The following is a 16,117-nucleotide window of genomic DNA, read 5'->3' as shown; positions in this document are numbered from 1 at the left end:
ATTTGCTCAGCCAAAAAGAGAAAGAGAGAGAGAGAGACAGAAAGAGCAAAAAGAGGGAGGGGGAGGGGAAGAGGGGAAAGGAAAGCAGGGAAGCAAGGGGAGGGCAGAGAGGAGGGAGAAAGAAGGAGGAAAATGAGGAAGGGAAAGGGAGGGAGAGAGAGAGAGAGAGGGAGAGGGTGAGGGAAAGAGGGAGAGAGAGCGAGAGAGAAGGCGGGAGAGCCAGACACAATGAAGAGGCAGGGGTGATGATGTAGCCTCTCCCATCTGCTCCTTGGCCAGAGGCCCGGATGGAGCAGTAATGGAGAGCAACAGAACCAGTGATAATTAACCCAAACACAGACCTGTTTATTTAACCTGCTCAGATAGATCAACTCTGAGGCTGCGCTCTAGAGGAAGGTGCTGGGACACACTTAGGGAGACACCCGGGAGGCTGCTAAGGACACAGAGGCAAGTTGGCCCTCCCCACAGATATCCTGGGGCTAAGCATGTGTGCTTGGGGAGCAGGAAAGAAGAGGAGAAAGTTGTTGCTGAAAGAAGTCACTAACATCCATTCAAACCTTCTTTTTGTCATCTTGCCCTATCCCATGCCCATTACCCTATTTCATGGCCAAAGCTGCTTCTGGATGGCCAAATGTTGCCAAGCAAAACTAGTCAATGAAATATAGTTGTCTCCTGCATCTTCCTTCCCCAGTATCCTCTCTGGACCCACTCCCTATCTTGGCATAAGGATCAGGAGCCAGGAAACAAAAATGAGCTAACGCGAGAACACAAGAGATGAAAGCAAAACCACCTGAAGACCTCAGACTAAGATAGTAACGAAGGACAATAACCCAATGGCACTGAATAAGCACAAGATGAAAGAAGTCTGAGGTTCAATGCCTAAATCAGCCACTTTTGCTGCATCACCATGTCACCATGCCTGCTTCTCCCTCAGCGTCAACTTATCTACTTGATGGGGGCAGCAAAGCTGATCTCCCAAGATGTTCCAATTTTCAAAAGTGAAAATAGAAAAGTTCACTGTCATCAGTCCATACTTGCCCCCCTCTCCAAGTCAGGGAGGAGACTATAGCCTTGAGCAAGACCACTAAAGACTGTGGTCTGTTTGAAATAGACAATGTGCAGTGTCTAGAGAGGGGTTCTAAACCCCCTACCTCTCCACCCTTGCAGGCCCCAGAAATAAAGAACAAGAACATCTCTAGGGTTGAATAGCAGCAGATAGGAGTTGTGAGTCTGGAAACCAGGCCCAAGAAGCCTGGGCCGAGCACTGACAGTTGGTGAGAGAGAGAGTGCACTAGCTGGGTTGAAAACAGGAAGCGTCGGGGTAGCTGAGGAGCTGGCAGGCACCGAATTCCAAGTGGCTTCACGCTCCTCAGTGGAAGAAATGCAGAGATAATTTGAACATGGCTATTTTCAAGCTCCACAGCTGAGCTCCTTGCTCTCCCACCCCACACCTCCCACCCAGCCCTGCAATTTGGCAAACCCTTTCTGCTGGCTGCTCTTATACCCAATATGTTGGGTTGCCTTAGCAACTAAGGCAATTATCTCCTTGGAGCAGTTAAAACAATGACCGTCATAAATAATAACAATAAGAAGGACGATGGTAAAAAATAGATCTTAGACTTCCAGGATCATAGGTTGACAGAGAATGAAAAAGGAAAAGAGGTTCTGATTGGGCAAGCAATAAGAGCTAGTCTCTTATGGACCTAGTCTTCTTTTATTTATCTAGAGAAAAGAGATACAAAACACTTAGCTTTGTTTTTTTACCCTCAGGCAATCTTAGGGACATTTCCTATTTGTTCTCGGTTTATTCTGTATATCCTCCTATCAGCCAGACCCAGCAGGAGCGCTGAACACTAATTGTTTAATACCTATCTCCTCTAAGGACCAAGAATTCCTCACAGGCAGGCACTGAGTCTCTCATCTTGGTATATTTAGCACTTAGATCAAAGCTTGGCACAGAACAGGTACTCTAAAATACTCCCTGATTGAATGAAAATATTATATCACATTGAATGAATGCCCAATTTTTGCCTTTTTTTTTTTAAATTTTTAAAAAATCCCCTGGGCCAGACAATGTTTAAGTCACTCCAATCTCTAACATTCTATGATCTTAGAATCTACCAGCCTGCACTTTAAGGTACAATGGTGGTGTCTCCTACATTACAAGCAGGATCCTTCTTTGCAGGCAGATTCTTTACCAATTTTACCAGGGAAGCCCCAGAATATAGTAGGGCTCCACATTTACAAGAATAAAGAAAAATCAAAATGTAAGTTCCAATTTATCTAAGTACAGGTTTAACTTGCCTATAGAACCATCCAATAAAGTTTTGTGAATGTAGAATGTTGAGATAAAACACTAAACTCCAAACAATTGAAAATGCTTAAATTGATAACAGATCCTACAACTTGAGCTCACCCTAACCAACCATACATGCCTTCTATCCTACACTCAAACTCCATCCCAGGAATGATGTCCCACCAATTAATGAAACATCAACTCATGTGCGGGATTTGTAACTCTAAACAAAGAGAGTCTCTCTTTTTCCAGCATCCATGGGCAAACGCAGTGAAAACCACAGGGTCAGAGAGTGAATTAATTCATATCAATTCTCCCTCTCCCTTTCTGTTCCACTTTCTTTTGAAGTATTGGAAATTCAATACTTGACACTTTCAAAGTACATTCACACTATATGTGGTCTCTATATTAATTCTTGAGATAAACAGAGCAGGAACCACTTCTATTCCAAACATGAGGAGATGAAGTAATTGATGACAGTTAAAACAGTGGCAGTCCTCAACTATACTGATATCCGCTTTCTTGCTGTTTCCTTTCCTGCTGTGATGACCACAGTATATAAAATGTATAATGTGACCCTTAGTGTAAAGGTGAAATGTATTACCTTTCTTTTTCTGTGTGTGGAGGGGGTGATCCAAAGATTCATTTTCATTTTTTTAATTTTTATTTTTAACCACTTTTATTGAGGTATAGTTTATTTACAATCTTGTGTTAGTTTCAAGTGTATAAGAAAGTGATTCAGTCATATATATATATATGTGTGTGTATATATATTCTTTTTCAGATTCTATTCTATTATAGATTATTACAAGATACTGAATACAGTTCCCTGTGCTATACAGTAGGTCCTTGACATTTATCTATTTTATATATAGTAATGTTAATGCCAAACTCCTAATTTATCTCTCCCCAACCCCTCCCCACTATCACCTTTGGTAACCGTAAGTTTGTTTTCTATGTTTGAGTCTCCTTCTGTTTTGCGAATAAGTATCATCATTGTATCATTTTTTAAATTTATTTTTAATTGGAGGATAACTGCTTTACAATGTTATGTTGGTTTCAGCTGTACAACAACATGAATCGGTCATAAGTATACACATGTGCCCTCCATCTTAAACCTCCCTTCTCTCCCCAATCCAACCCCTGTAGGTCTTCACAGAGCACTGTGCTGAATCCCCCGTGTTATACAGTAACTTTCTACCAGCTATTTTACACATGGAAATGTGTATATTTCAATGATACTCTCAAAATTCATCCCATTCTCTCCTTCCATTGTTGTGTCCACAAATCCTTTCCCCACATCAGTGTGTCAATTCCTGCCCTGCAAATAGGTTCATCAGTACCATTTTTCTAGATTCCATATATATGTGTTAATATATGATGTTTGTTTTTCTCTTTCTAATTTACTTCACTCTGTATAACAGCCTCTAGGTTCATCACCTCAGTTCAACTGACTCAAACTGGTTCCTCTTCGTGGCTGAGTAATATTCCATTGTATATATGTACCACAACAGCTTTATCCATTCGTCTGTTGATGGACATATAGGTTGCTTCCATGTCTTGGCTATTGTATACAGTACTGCAATGAACAGAGGGGTACAAAGCATCTTTTTGAATTACAGCTTTCTCATGGGGGGATTGTTGGGACATATGGTAGTTTTATTCCTAGGTTTTAAGGAATCTTCATATTGTTATCCATAGTGGCTGAATCAATTTACATTCCCAAGAACAGTGCAAGAGGGTTCTCTCTTCTCCACATTCACTCCAGCATTTACTGTTTGTAGATTTTTTGAAGATGACCATTCTGACTGGTGTGAGCTGATAGCTCATTGTAGTTTTGATTTGCATTTCTCTAACACTGAGTGATGTTGAGCACTTTTTCATATATTTCCTGGCTATCTGTAAGTATTCTTTGGAGAAAAGTGTGTTTGGTCTTCTGCCCATTTTTTGAATGAGTTTTTTTGTTTTTTCTGATATTGAGCTGTATGAGCTGATTGTATATTTTGGAAATTAATCTTTTGTCAATTGCTTCATTTGAAACTACTTTCTCCCATTCTGACCTGGCTGTCTTTTCACCTTGGTTACAGTGCAAAAGCTTTTAAGCTTAATTAGGCCCCACTTGTTTATGTTTTATTTTATTTCCGTTACTCTAGGAAGTGGGTCAAAGAGGATCTTTATGTCAGTGTTCTGTCTACGTTTCCCTCTAAGAGTTTTATAGTTTCTGGCCTTACATTCAAGTCTTTAAGCCATTTCCAGTCTATTTTTGTGAATGGTGTTAGGAAGTATTCCAATTAGTTTACATGGAGCAGTCCAGTTTCCCCAGCACCACTTATTGAAGAGGCTGTCTTTTTCTCCACTGAATATTCTCAACTTCTGTCAACAATAAGGAGTCCATAGGTGTGTGGGTTTATCCCTGGGCTTTCTATCTTTTTCCATTGATCTATATTTCAGTTTCTGTGACAGTACCGAACTATTTTTCTGACCAAAGTCTATTTCTTAGACTCTATTCTTCTGATCATCACAGAAGGTCGCAGGGCAACTCCCCACTCCCTACATGTGCGCCTGCAACTCCAGGAGTGTCAAGTCATTGCTCAGCAACTAGAATTATTCCAACCCGGGCTTCAGACACCAGCCAAGATACAGTGCACACTTACTGGACTATGACCTAATATATGATTTTGTAAGTTTAATGAACACACTGCCAACCTCTTCTGTATCTTTATCCATTTGATTAAATAACAAAGGCAAATTACCTTTTTCAGAATACTTTAAATGTGAAGGACCTGAATCCAAACTCAGATATCACTGACAATGAAAAAGAGATTTTGCAGAACCTCTGATGAATGAAAATATTTAGACTTTTTTACATATATACAAATATCTTATTATTAAAACAGATCTTTAAAATGTTATGACTCCAACAGTTCCACAAATTATACCAAATCTGATTAAACAAAACACAACTATTTTCATTTTCAAGTGTAAAGGACTGTGCTTAGGGGTGTAGTCACAGACAGGAGGTGAAGGCAAGGTAAGACTGTTGATGTTTTGTTAACCCAAGTTATTACCACTACTACAATAAGGTATGGCAGGCAGAATAACGGGCTTTCCTTGTGGCTCAGATGGCAAAGAATCTGCCTGCAGTGCCGGAGACCTGGGTTTGATCCCTGGGTCAGGAGGACCCCCTGGAGAAGGGACTGGCAACCCACTCCAGTATTCTTGCCTGGAGAATTCCATGGACAGAGGAGCCTGATGGGCAACAGTCCATGGGGTTTTAAAGAGTCAGACACGGCTGAGCAACTGAGCACAGGCAGAATAAAGAATGCCCCTCCCCAAAGATGCCCCACATCCTAATCTCCAGAACCTGTACATTATGTTACATGGCAATGGGCAATTAACATTGTAGATATAATTAAGGCTACTAATCAATCAGCTGATGTTAAAATAGGGAAAGCACCCTGGATTAACCAGGTAGGCCCAATAAACTCTCAGAAAGCTCCTTAAAAGTAAAAGAGGAAAGTACTCTCAGAGGAAGAGGGGTATGAGGAGAACCCCAACGGATATTACTGGTTTTGAAGACAGAAGAATGGAGCAGTTAGCCAAGGAATGCAGACTGCTTTTAGAATCTGGGGAAGAAAACGTTCTCCTCTAAAGCATTCGGAAGGACTGTAACTCTGCCAACACTTGATTTTAGCCCAGGGAGTCCTGTTTCGGACTTCTGATCTCCAGAACTCTAAGGTAATAAATTTGTTTTGTCTTGTGCCACTAAATTCGTGGTAATTCGTTACAGCAGCAATAGGAAATTAAACAGAAGTTGTGACTCTGTGTCCATGTGTAGGTATGTGTTTGTATGTGTGCGCATGAACCTATGTATGTTCTTGCAAACACAAATATTCTTACTATGTAACTTCGTTCTCCTATGCGTTCAGGAAGACAAAATCAAATAAATATAATCAATGTCATAATTTTGCTCTTAGGATTATGATGCTTCAGAAGTATTTTAATGTTAATAAAGGTCTCTGGCAGCACAGATGCGAGGACAGGATTGCTGAGTTAATGAAAAGAGATCAACACAAGACACATATGACTACAAAGTGAACATCACTCTCCACACAAGGGCAACTGAATTATCGAGTGGCGCTGGAGTGGTAACTGAGCCTCCTGCAGAAGGACACGGTGCAGGGCTCCGTGGCCCCAGTTTAAATGGCAAGTCCTAAGGGGCTCCGTGAGCCAGGCTGTCAAAGGAGTAAAGAGAAAGGGCATGGGCATAAGAGCTTGTGGAGCTGTGTGTGCTTCTGGATATACAGATGCCCAACAATTAACAAGCCTGAAAAAAGAATTCGAAAAGCGACACACAATGGAGACGACATTGTCACTATCAAAACAGCCGTGGCAGGTAATTAATTCACTTGTGAGTGGTACGCTGCAAAAAGTGTAATCCCTCTCCCTCTCCTGACATCCATGCCAATGCAATTCAAACCAGCTGAAAGTTATAACAGCAGAGTCTCAGATTGGAAAGGCCCTGATGATGGTCATCTAACAATACCACACTTCTAAGGCACAGAATTCCTACTACAAAACACCACCAGCAACTGGAACCTCACTGATTTCAGTAGCAACCCATTCTATCCTTGGAAATTCCCAGCTTTAACTCTGAGATCATGCAGTGTATGCATTTATCCTACAGACAGAAGCTGGAAACAGAGAAGCGACTTTGCTAAGGTGACACACTCAGGAAGACCAGACTTGGAAGTAGAATCTGTGTCTTCTAATTTTGAACGCAATGGATTTTATACTACATCTTGTGGCCTTTAACAAGTAAGCACAATGTACTCTCAAGCAAATTATTAGTGGTATATGGTGTCTCTGTGTGTGTGTGTGTGTGTGTGTGTGTGTGTGTGTGTAGACAGCCTATATGAGTCTACATATCATGGAGAAACCAGACTGCCAGTGTTTCCACTCCTACAGCAGGTAACCAAATAACCATTTGTGTCCAAGTGGGCATATTCACCTCAGCAATCAATCCACTAACATGTTGTAGAGACTAACATATTGTTTGCTAGGCAATAAGCCAAGAAGGCTGGGTCCTGTAGTTTCTGCTGGATCACAAAAGAGGACCATCCAAGAAGGTCTGACCCAGATAAACTCAACAAAGGATTCCAGCAAGTCAGGTCTGCTAACCATTACTCACCAAGGAACCTGCCAGACTTGCAACCAAATTTGCCCCTCCTTCTCAACCTGAACTACCATCTGAGCTCCAAAAGCTCAATATTCACTAATTAATTCTTTAACATGCATTCATTTACAAAGGTTTATTAAATGGCAGTCCACTTCACTATTTTTGCCTAGAAAATACTATGGACAGAGGAGTCTGGCAGCTGCAGTATATGGGGTCGCAGAGTCAGACACAATGGAGCATGCACGCAGGCATTAAGTGTCAACTATGTGCCAGGCCCCGTTATCAACACTGGTGATATAATTAAGTAGACAAATAACTGGAGGAGGAGGGCAACCAAGTGTGTAGGGGGAAGAGAGAGAATACAGAGAACAGACTGGCCAAGTTTGCCTAGGGCACAATGGAGGTCACAGAAGGCTTTACAAGACAGTTCCAGATACTAAAAAAACTCTCAGTCATGCTAGTCCTATCTTTTCCAGCAATGTCATCCCTTCAAATAACTGCAAATCATGCAAACTCTATGAGAAAGAGAATCATGGTGGCAGTAAATCAATCAACAAATTCCTGGTCAGCAATTGTGGGTCAGCATCTTGTTCCAAAAGCACAGCAGGTTATGAGAGCAATATGACTCAAAGCCTTTTGCTTTGATAAATTTCTAGAGTTACTATAGTGAAAAAATGTATATGCGACATTACAGGTAATTGAAATATATGCTGATTTGAACAGAATGAAAAATGGAAAGAGTGAGATATGACAAAATCTGTATTACCAACAGTATGATGCAGGGCCTCTGCCTTGGTCCACAAGTGGCATACTGACCAACATCCAACAGCTGGTGAAGGTTTACACACTCAACGAGAATCAGCAGTGGGACAACCAGGGTGCTGGGCATGTCATCCATCTGCATGGAGTGGCTGAAGGACATATCTCTGCCAGTTGAGGCTTGACAAATTGTGGTCCACTAGCAATGGCACCCCACTCCAGCACTCTTGCCTGGGAAATCCCATGGATGAAGGAGCCTGGTAGGCTACAGTCCATGGGGTCGCTAAGAGTCGGACACAACTGAGCGACTTCACTTTCACTTTTCACTTTCATGCATTGGAGAAGGCAATGGCAACCCACTCCAGTGTTCTTGCCTGGAGAATCCCAGGGACAGAGGAACCTGGTGGACTTCTGTCTATGGGGTCGCACAAAGTCGGACACAAATGATGCGACTTAGCAGCAGCAGCAGCAGCAGCAGAGAAGGGGATGGCAAACCGCTTCAGTATTCTTGTCACGAGAACCCCATGAACAGCATGAAAAGGCAAACAGATATGACACTGAAAGATAAGCAGCCCAGGTTGGTAGGTGTCCAATATGCTACTGGGAAAGAACAGAGAAATACCTCCAGAAAGAATGAAGAGGCTGAGCCAAAGCAGAAATGATGACCATGTGTGGATGTGTCTGGTGGTGAAAGCAAAGTCCAATGCTATAAAAAACAATATTGCATAGGAACCTGGAATGTTAGGTCCATGAATCAAGGTAAATTGAATGTGGCCAAACAGGAGATGGCAAGAATGAACACTGACATTTTAGGAATCAGTAAATTAAAATGGACAGGAATGAGCGAATTTAATTCAGATGACTATCATACCTACTATTGCAGGCAAGAATCTCTTGGAAGGAATGGAGTAGCCCTCATAGTCAAAAAAAGAGTCTGAAATGCAGTTCTTGAGTGCATTCTCAAAAACTAAACAATAATCTCCATTCATTTCCAAGGCAAACCATTCAACATCACAGTAATCTAAGTCTATGTTCCAACCACTAATGCCAAAGAAGATAGTTGAACAATTCTGTGAAGAACTACAAGGCCTCCGAGAACTAACACCAAAAAAAAAAAGATATTCTTTTAATTACAGGGGATTGGAATGCAAAAGTAGGAAGTCAAGAGATACCTGGAGTAACAAGCAAATTTGGCTTTGGAGTACAAAATGAGGCAGGGCAAAGGCTAACAGAATTTTGTCAAGAGAACGCAATGGTCACAGCAAACACCCTCTTCCAACAACACAAGAGACGACTCTACACATGGACATCACCAGATGGTCAATACCAAAATCAGATTGATTATATCATTTGCAGCAGAAGATGGAGAAGCTCTACATAGTGAGCAAAAACAAGACCTGGAGCTAACTGTGGCTCAGATCATCAGCTCCTTATTGCAAAATTCAGGCTCAAATTTAAGAAAGTAGGTAAAACCACTCAGACATTCAGGTATGACCTAAATCAAATCCCTTATGATTATAAAATGTAGGTGACAAATCATTTCAAGAGATTAGATCTGGTACACAGAGTGCCTAAAGAACTATGGATGGAGGTCTGTACCACTGTACAAGAGGTGGTGAGTAAAACCATCCCCAAGAAAAAGAAGTACAAGAAGGAAAACTCAATGTCTGAGGAGGCCTTACAAATAGCTGAGAAAAGAAGAGAAAAGAAAAGCAAAAGAGACAAGGAAAGATATACCCAACTGAATGCAGAGTTCCAGAGAATAGCAAGGAAAGTAAGAAAGCCTTAAGTGAACAATGCAAAGAAATAGAGGAAAACAACAGAATGCAGAAGCCTGGAGATCTCTTGAAGAAAATTAGAGGCACCATGGGGACATGCCATGCAAAGACGGGCACATAAAGGACAGAAACGGCAAGGACCTACCAGAATCAGAAGAGATAAAGAAGAGGTGGCGAGAATACACAGAAGAACTGTACATCAAAGGTCTTAATGACCCAGATAACCACAATGGTGTGGTCACTCACCTAGAGCCAGACATCCTGGAGTGTGAAGTCAAGTGGGCCTTAGGAAGCATTACTAAGAACAAAGCTAGTGGAGGTGATGGAATTCCAGCTGAGCTATTTCTAATCCTAAAAGATGATGCTGTTAAAGTGCTGCATTCAATATGCCAGCAAATTTGGAAAACTCAGCAGCAGCTACAGCACTGGAAAAGGTCAGTTTTTATTCCAATTCCAAAGAGAGGCAATGACAAAGAATGTTCAAAGTACCACACTATTGCACTCATTTCACATGTTAACAAGGTAATGCTCCAAATCCTTCAAGCTAGACTTCAACAACACATAAACTAAGAACTTCCAGATGTATAAGATGGATTTAGAAAAGACAGAGGAGCCAAAGATCGAATTGCCAACACCTGTTGGATCATAGAAAAAGCAAGGAAATTCCAAAGAAACTTCTGCTTCATCAACTATGTTAAAGCCTTTGATTGTGTGGATCACAATGATTTCTGGAAAATTCTTAAAGTGATGGGAATACCAGACCTGTGTCCTGAGAAATCCGTATGCAGGTCAAAAAGCAACAATTAGAATCAGATATGGAACAATGGATTGGTTCAAAATTGGGAAAGAACATCAAGGCTGTATATTGTCACCCTGCTTATTTAACTTATATGCAGAGTACATCATAAGACATGCTAGCCTGTATGAAACACAAGTTGGAATCAAGATTGCGGGGAGAAATTTCAATAACTTTAGACATGCAGATGATACCACACTAATGGCAGAATAAAGAGCCTCTTGATGAAGGTGAAAAAGGAGAATGAAAAAGATGGCTTAAAACTCAACATTCAAAAAACTAAGACTTCATGGCTAATAGATGGGGAAAAAGTGGAAATAGTGACAGATTTCATTTTCATGGGCTCCAAAATCACTGTGGATGGTGACTGCAGCCACGAAATTTTAAAAAAAGATGCTTGCTTCTTGGAAGAAAAGCTATCACAAACTTACACAGCATATTAAAAAGCAGAGACATCACTTTGCCAGCAAAGGTCCATATAGTCAAATCTATGGTTTTCCCAGTAGTCATGTGTGGATGTGAAAGTTGGACCATAAGGCATGCTGACTGCCGAAGAACTGGACTTGGTGGTGGACTGTGGTGCTGGAGAAGACTTGAAACTCCATTGAACAGCAAAGAGTTCAAAGCAGTCAATCGTAAAGGAAATCAACCCTGAATATTCATTGGAAGGACTGCTGCTGAAGCTGAAGCTTCAATACTTTGACCACCTGGTATGAGGAGCAGATTCACTGGAAAAGACCCTGATGCTGAGAAATATTGAGAGCAGGAGGAGAAGGGGGCAACAGCAGATGAGATGGTTGGATGGCATCACTGAATCAATGGGCATGAGTTTGAGCAAACTCCGGGAGATAGTGAAGGACAGAGAAGCCTGGCATGCTGCAGTTGAGGGGGTTGCGAAGAGTCAGACACAGCTTAGAGACTGAACAATAACAACAATATGATACTGACTGTGTGGAACAAAAAAAGTGAAAGAGCACAGTGGGTTGATGTCATCAGGGAAGGTTTCTTAGACAAGATGACAGTATCCTCCCAACTTAGAATAATGTCACCCTAAGAGCTATAAGGGCTTCCCTGGTGGCTCAGCAGGTAAAGAATCTGCCTGCCATGTGGGAAACCTGGGTTCAATCCCTGGGTTGATAAGATCCCCTGGAGAAGTGAACGGCTACTCATTCCAGCATTCTGGCCTGGAGAATCCCATGGATTGTACAGTCCATGGAGTCACAAAGAGTCGGACACGACTGAGTGACTTTCACTTTCACTAAGAGCTATAAACCTTGTCTCTCAATAGCAATATCATTTTGTGCTGTTGAGGACCATGTCTGGGGGGTTCTTCTTCATACTTGATAGGGCCTAGGCTAACAGAGAGACAATTTATGTTCAGGAAAGAGTTGATACTAATATTCTTAATGAATATAGTATTTCTTTCCTTGGCCATCCCAAAAGACCAGTAGAGTGATCTGCATTTGAAGGTGAAATTGTTCTCTCTTCATTCAAGGCAGCACCAGCTGGCAGCTACTAAAAAGCACTGAAGGAATATGGTCTTTCCTTCAAACCACAGTATCTGAGGATGGCACTATACATTCTTCAGGCTGCTCCCAGCCCAGATACTTGATGGGAAACAGCCCCATGAGAAGCCAAAGAGAACTTCTTTCTGGAGTCTTCTTGAACCCAGGAGCAGCAGGTATGGAATACCTCATACTATTCTGTCCTTTGTGAAACTTGTGGGAAGTCATGATGTATTGGTGAGACTTAAATGAGAAAGAAAAGACCATGCTAACTTAAGGGTTTTATCCAAAATCTTATCTAAAGACATCCCTGATCTTTCTCATTCTCAACCCAAGAAAACACGGCCACTCTGGTATTTGACCTACTTTGTGCCCAGGAGAACCTGTTGTAGGCACCTCTATCTCAGAGGTGTCTCCCTTCTTAATCTTTAGTCTTTTGAACATTTGGCATTGGTTTCTGCAATGTCAGTTCAGTTGAGCTTTTATTTGTTAAGATGTATGTATTCAGTTAACATTTATTTGGCAAGCAAGATTAGTCTCATTAAATAATGGAATCAAAGAATTTAGATATACAAAGGAAATTTAACAGATTTAATAGAGGTTCAGACCTCTAACCTCAGGCAGTTAATACAACCTTAGTTGTAAGGAAAAAACAACTGAGCCTAGGAAATTACATGACTTGCCTTAGGCTGAACTGCTAATAAATGGAAGAAGAGGAACTAGAATACAAGGCTCACATTTCCTAACCAAACCTTTTCACTACATGCTTGCTATGCACCAGTGCCCCATTCAAATTCAACGGATCCCTTTTACAGAGTGGTCCATAATTTCATATTTCAGAGATCATAGTTCAGAAATAGGCTGAATCATAAATGTACACAAATAAAATTTATATTTATCAAACCCCAAATTGTGTGACTAAAACAAGTATTATTATTATTCCAGCCCACTGGCTCAAGGCTTAGTAGAGTTTGGTGCTATTAAATATGCGGTGGGGTGGGGGGAAACACTTCAAAGCACAAATCTATCCTCCTGATGCTAGGAAACCATCCACCTGAACTCATATAAAAGACGGTCATGCCACCTTACCCAATAGACTGAAATGACTGCTTGAAACCAGTTTCCAACATGCAGGTCTGGTCTCACACCTGCGCTTTGGTTGGCATTGATGATTTCATCTGAAGTCTATTCTGTCCTTCTTGGTTTCTTGCAGCCTGACCCGTCACCTTCTGAGTAGTTATTGAAATCATTCTTTGTTCTTGTTAAACATCTATGTGCCCAAGTGTTGTCAATATTGAGTCAAGTTCCTGAATTTCAACATTTTTTCTTCCAATTAATTATACTCTTCATTTTCCACAAAGGGAGAGCATTCTCCTTCAAAGGAAGCTACAGAATGCTTGGGAAGGGGCACTGTTGAATTCAGCTCCCCATTATCACAGACCACTGTTCATACTCAACCTACAATCTGTCTTGACTTGAACTCACAATCTCAGGCTTCCACAGGTCACCTTTAAGCACATTTCAACTAAATTCTTTGCCCCATATCAAATCCCCTTTCTCTGGATGCTATTATCCAGCAAATATTGAAAAATTTAGCTTTGATTTTTTAACTCCACAATGTTTAATTAATAAATATCTCTACATGGATTTCTACATGGATGTGCAGGTAACCTCATCTCCACTTGCTTGTTGTAGAGCAAAATTCCTTACATGGAGGAATGGAATATAACGTAATTTTATACTGTCCAGAAGTTATTCATATAGTAAATTAGTACTCACTGAATAACTTACTATGTATATTGAATTGAAGTCGCTCAGTCGTGTCTGACTCTTTGCGACCCTATGGACTGCAGCCCACCAGGCTCCTCCATCCATGGGATTTTCCAGGCAATAGTCCTGGAGTGGATTGCCATTTCCTTCTCCAGGGGATCTTCCCAACCCAGGGATCGAACCCGGGTCTCCTGCACTGTAGGCAGACGCTTTACCATCTGAGCCACCAGGGAAGTTACTAAGTATAAGGTGCTATGCAAAGTGCTGCAGGGAATACCAATAAATTAAATCCTTTGACCCCAAAAGAGATTTCTTAATCTAAAAGGGAGAAAGCAACATAAAAAGTAAACAATTTAAATATCTCAAAAGAAGAAATGTGACAATGGGAACACATTTTGCCACTGAACAACTGACACTGGCGAACGTGTGCTCGGAGTTCAGGAAAGGAAGCTGTGCTGAGGAATCAGGAAGGAGGGGACTTTTCATGCAAAGGTGACTATTGGCCCAATGAGGAAGGGAGAGGAAGGCATTTAAGGTCACAGTAACGTGAACAGAAGAATGGAAATGGGAAATAGCCAGGGAATGAGCAAACCACTCAGAAAATAGTGAGAGACAGTCTTTAAATAACAGTTTGGGTGAATGTGGAAGCCTTTTTGAACATCATACTAAGTTATATCACTGTCCCTTTATGTCTTGTAAAAGCAATGGCATTTACAAGGGCCTAAGTCAATCCATGGTTTTACCAGGTGGCTCAGGGTAAAGAATCCACCTACCAATGCAAGAGACATGGGTTCGATCCCTAGGTCGGAAAGATCCCCTGGAGAAGGAAATGACAACCCACTCCAGTATTCTTGCCTGGGAAATCTCAAGGACAAAGGAGCCTGGCAGGCTACAGCCCATGGGGTCTCAAAAGAGTCAGACATGACTTAGCAAATAAACAACAAAGTCAGTCCATACACTACCAATGTACACAAGAGAGCTCAAAGAGCAGACAGCTAGCAGGATGTACACTCAGTCTTTGGGAAGGCCCAGGGAAGAAGCTAAAACTGGCACAGAGTAGGGAGTTAATTAATAGTTCACAAATGACAAATCCAGATATATGAAAGGGTGCAGAAACTCCCTCTAGCAATAAGCATCACATCTTACCCTTTTATCACATTTATGGTATACAAAATTTTATACTGTCTGTGTCTGATCTTGCTCTTTTATCCCCTTCTAAAAATTATCTCACCCTGTGTTCTGGAAAGTCCTCTGGAGAACTTCTAGTTCTAGTTCAAGTCCTTCTAGCCCTTGTTCTTGAACCCATTTGCTGAGATCTGGGATTTGCAGTCCCATCCTCACTCACTCCTTCCCCCAGCTCCATGGAAGCCCTGAACTGCGGTGGGAGCGAGGCAACTCCAATCCAGCTGATTTACAGTACATGCCCTCAGGGCTTCTCAGCCACAAGTCTGTGGATTCACAAATCATTCACAAGCTGATCAATTTCCTCATCTACACGTGAAGTTGGCAGGGAGGTCAGAGAGGATGGAAGTGAAGACTCCTTACTCTCCAGTGGACAGTGGGCAGAGGCTGTCCCAACCACTCCATCCAAAAGCCAATTCATCTTCAGAATTTCCTGAGGATAGCTTGTAATTCAAAGGCCACAGTCCCCTTGACAGGGCACTGAAAGAGGGTTTTGTTTTCCACAAAAAGGGAAATTGAGGTTTTTGTGGTAAAAGAGAAGGATGTAGAATCAGCCACGTAATGGTTTATTCACAGCTTGACCCCTCCCCAAACCCACAGAGATATTGGAACTGAGACTCCTCTCTGTCATGAGTCACGCAGACGTGCACAGGCTTGGTGGACTTAGGAATGAAAACACCAGTTGGCCCAGTGTGTACAAGCATTGGGGACAATGATGTGATTCAAGGATGAAGAGTTCAGTCCCTTGACTATAATGTGGAGAGACAGGCCTGAAGACAGGGTTGTACGGGGCTAATAGAGCCGACAGGTCCTCTCAGAAGCCAGAGCAGCTATCACTTTTGGGCCTTGTCA

At 41.7% G+C, this 16,117-nt stretch overlaps 1 protein-coding gene and 1 non-coding gene across 5 annotated transcripts in view; both read right to left on the bottom strand.

The window, feature by feature from the left end:
- SETBP1 (SET binding protein 1) overlaps positions 1–16,117 on the bottom strand; it is a 408,527-nt gene that overhangs the window by 339,473 nt on the left and 52,937 nt on the right. The window lies entirely within an intron of this gene.
- TRNAC-ACA (transfer RNA cysteine (anticodon ACA)) lies at positions 14,245–14,316 on the bottom strand. The gene has a single exon. It is a non-coding gene; the product is annotated as a tRNA-Cys (tRNA).

Source organism: Ovis aries, chromosome 23, assembly GCF_016772045.2.
Source record: "Ovis aries strain OAR_USU_Benz2616 breed Rambouillet chromosome 23, ARS-UI_Ramb_v3.0, whole genome shotgun sequence".
Lineage (NCBI taxonomy): Eukaryota > Metazoa > Chordata > Mammalia > Artiodactyla > Bovidae > Ovis > Ovis aries.
The sequence above is the reverse complement of the archived record's forward strand: the minus strand, read 5'-3'. Positions and strand labels throughout refer to the sequence as shown.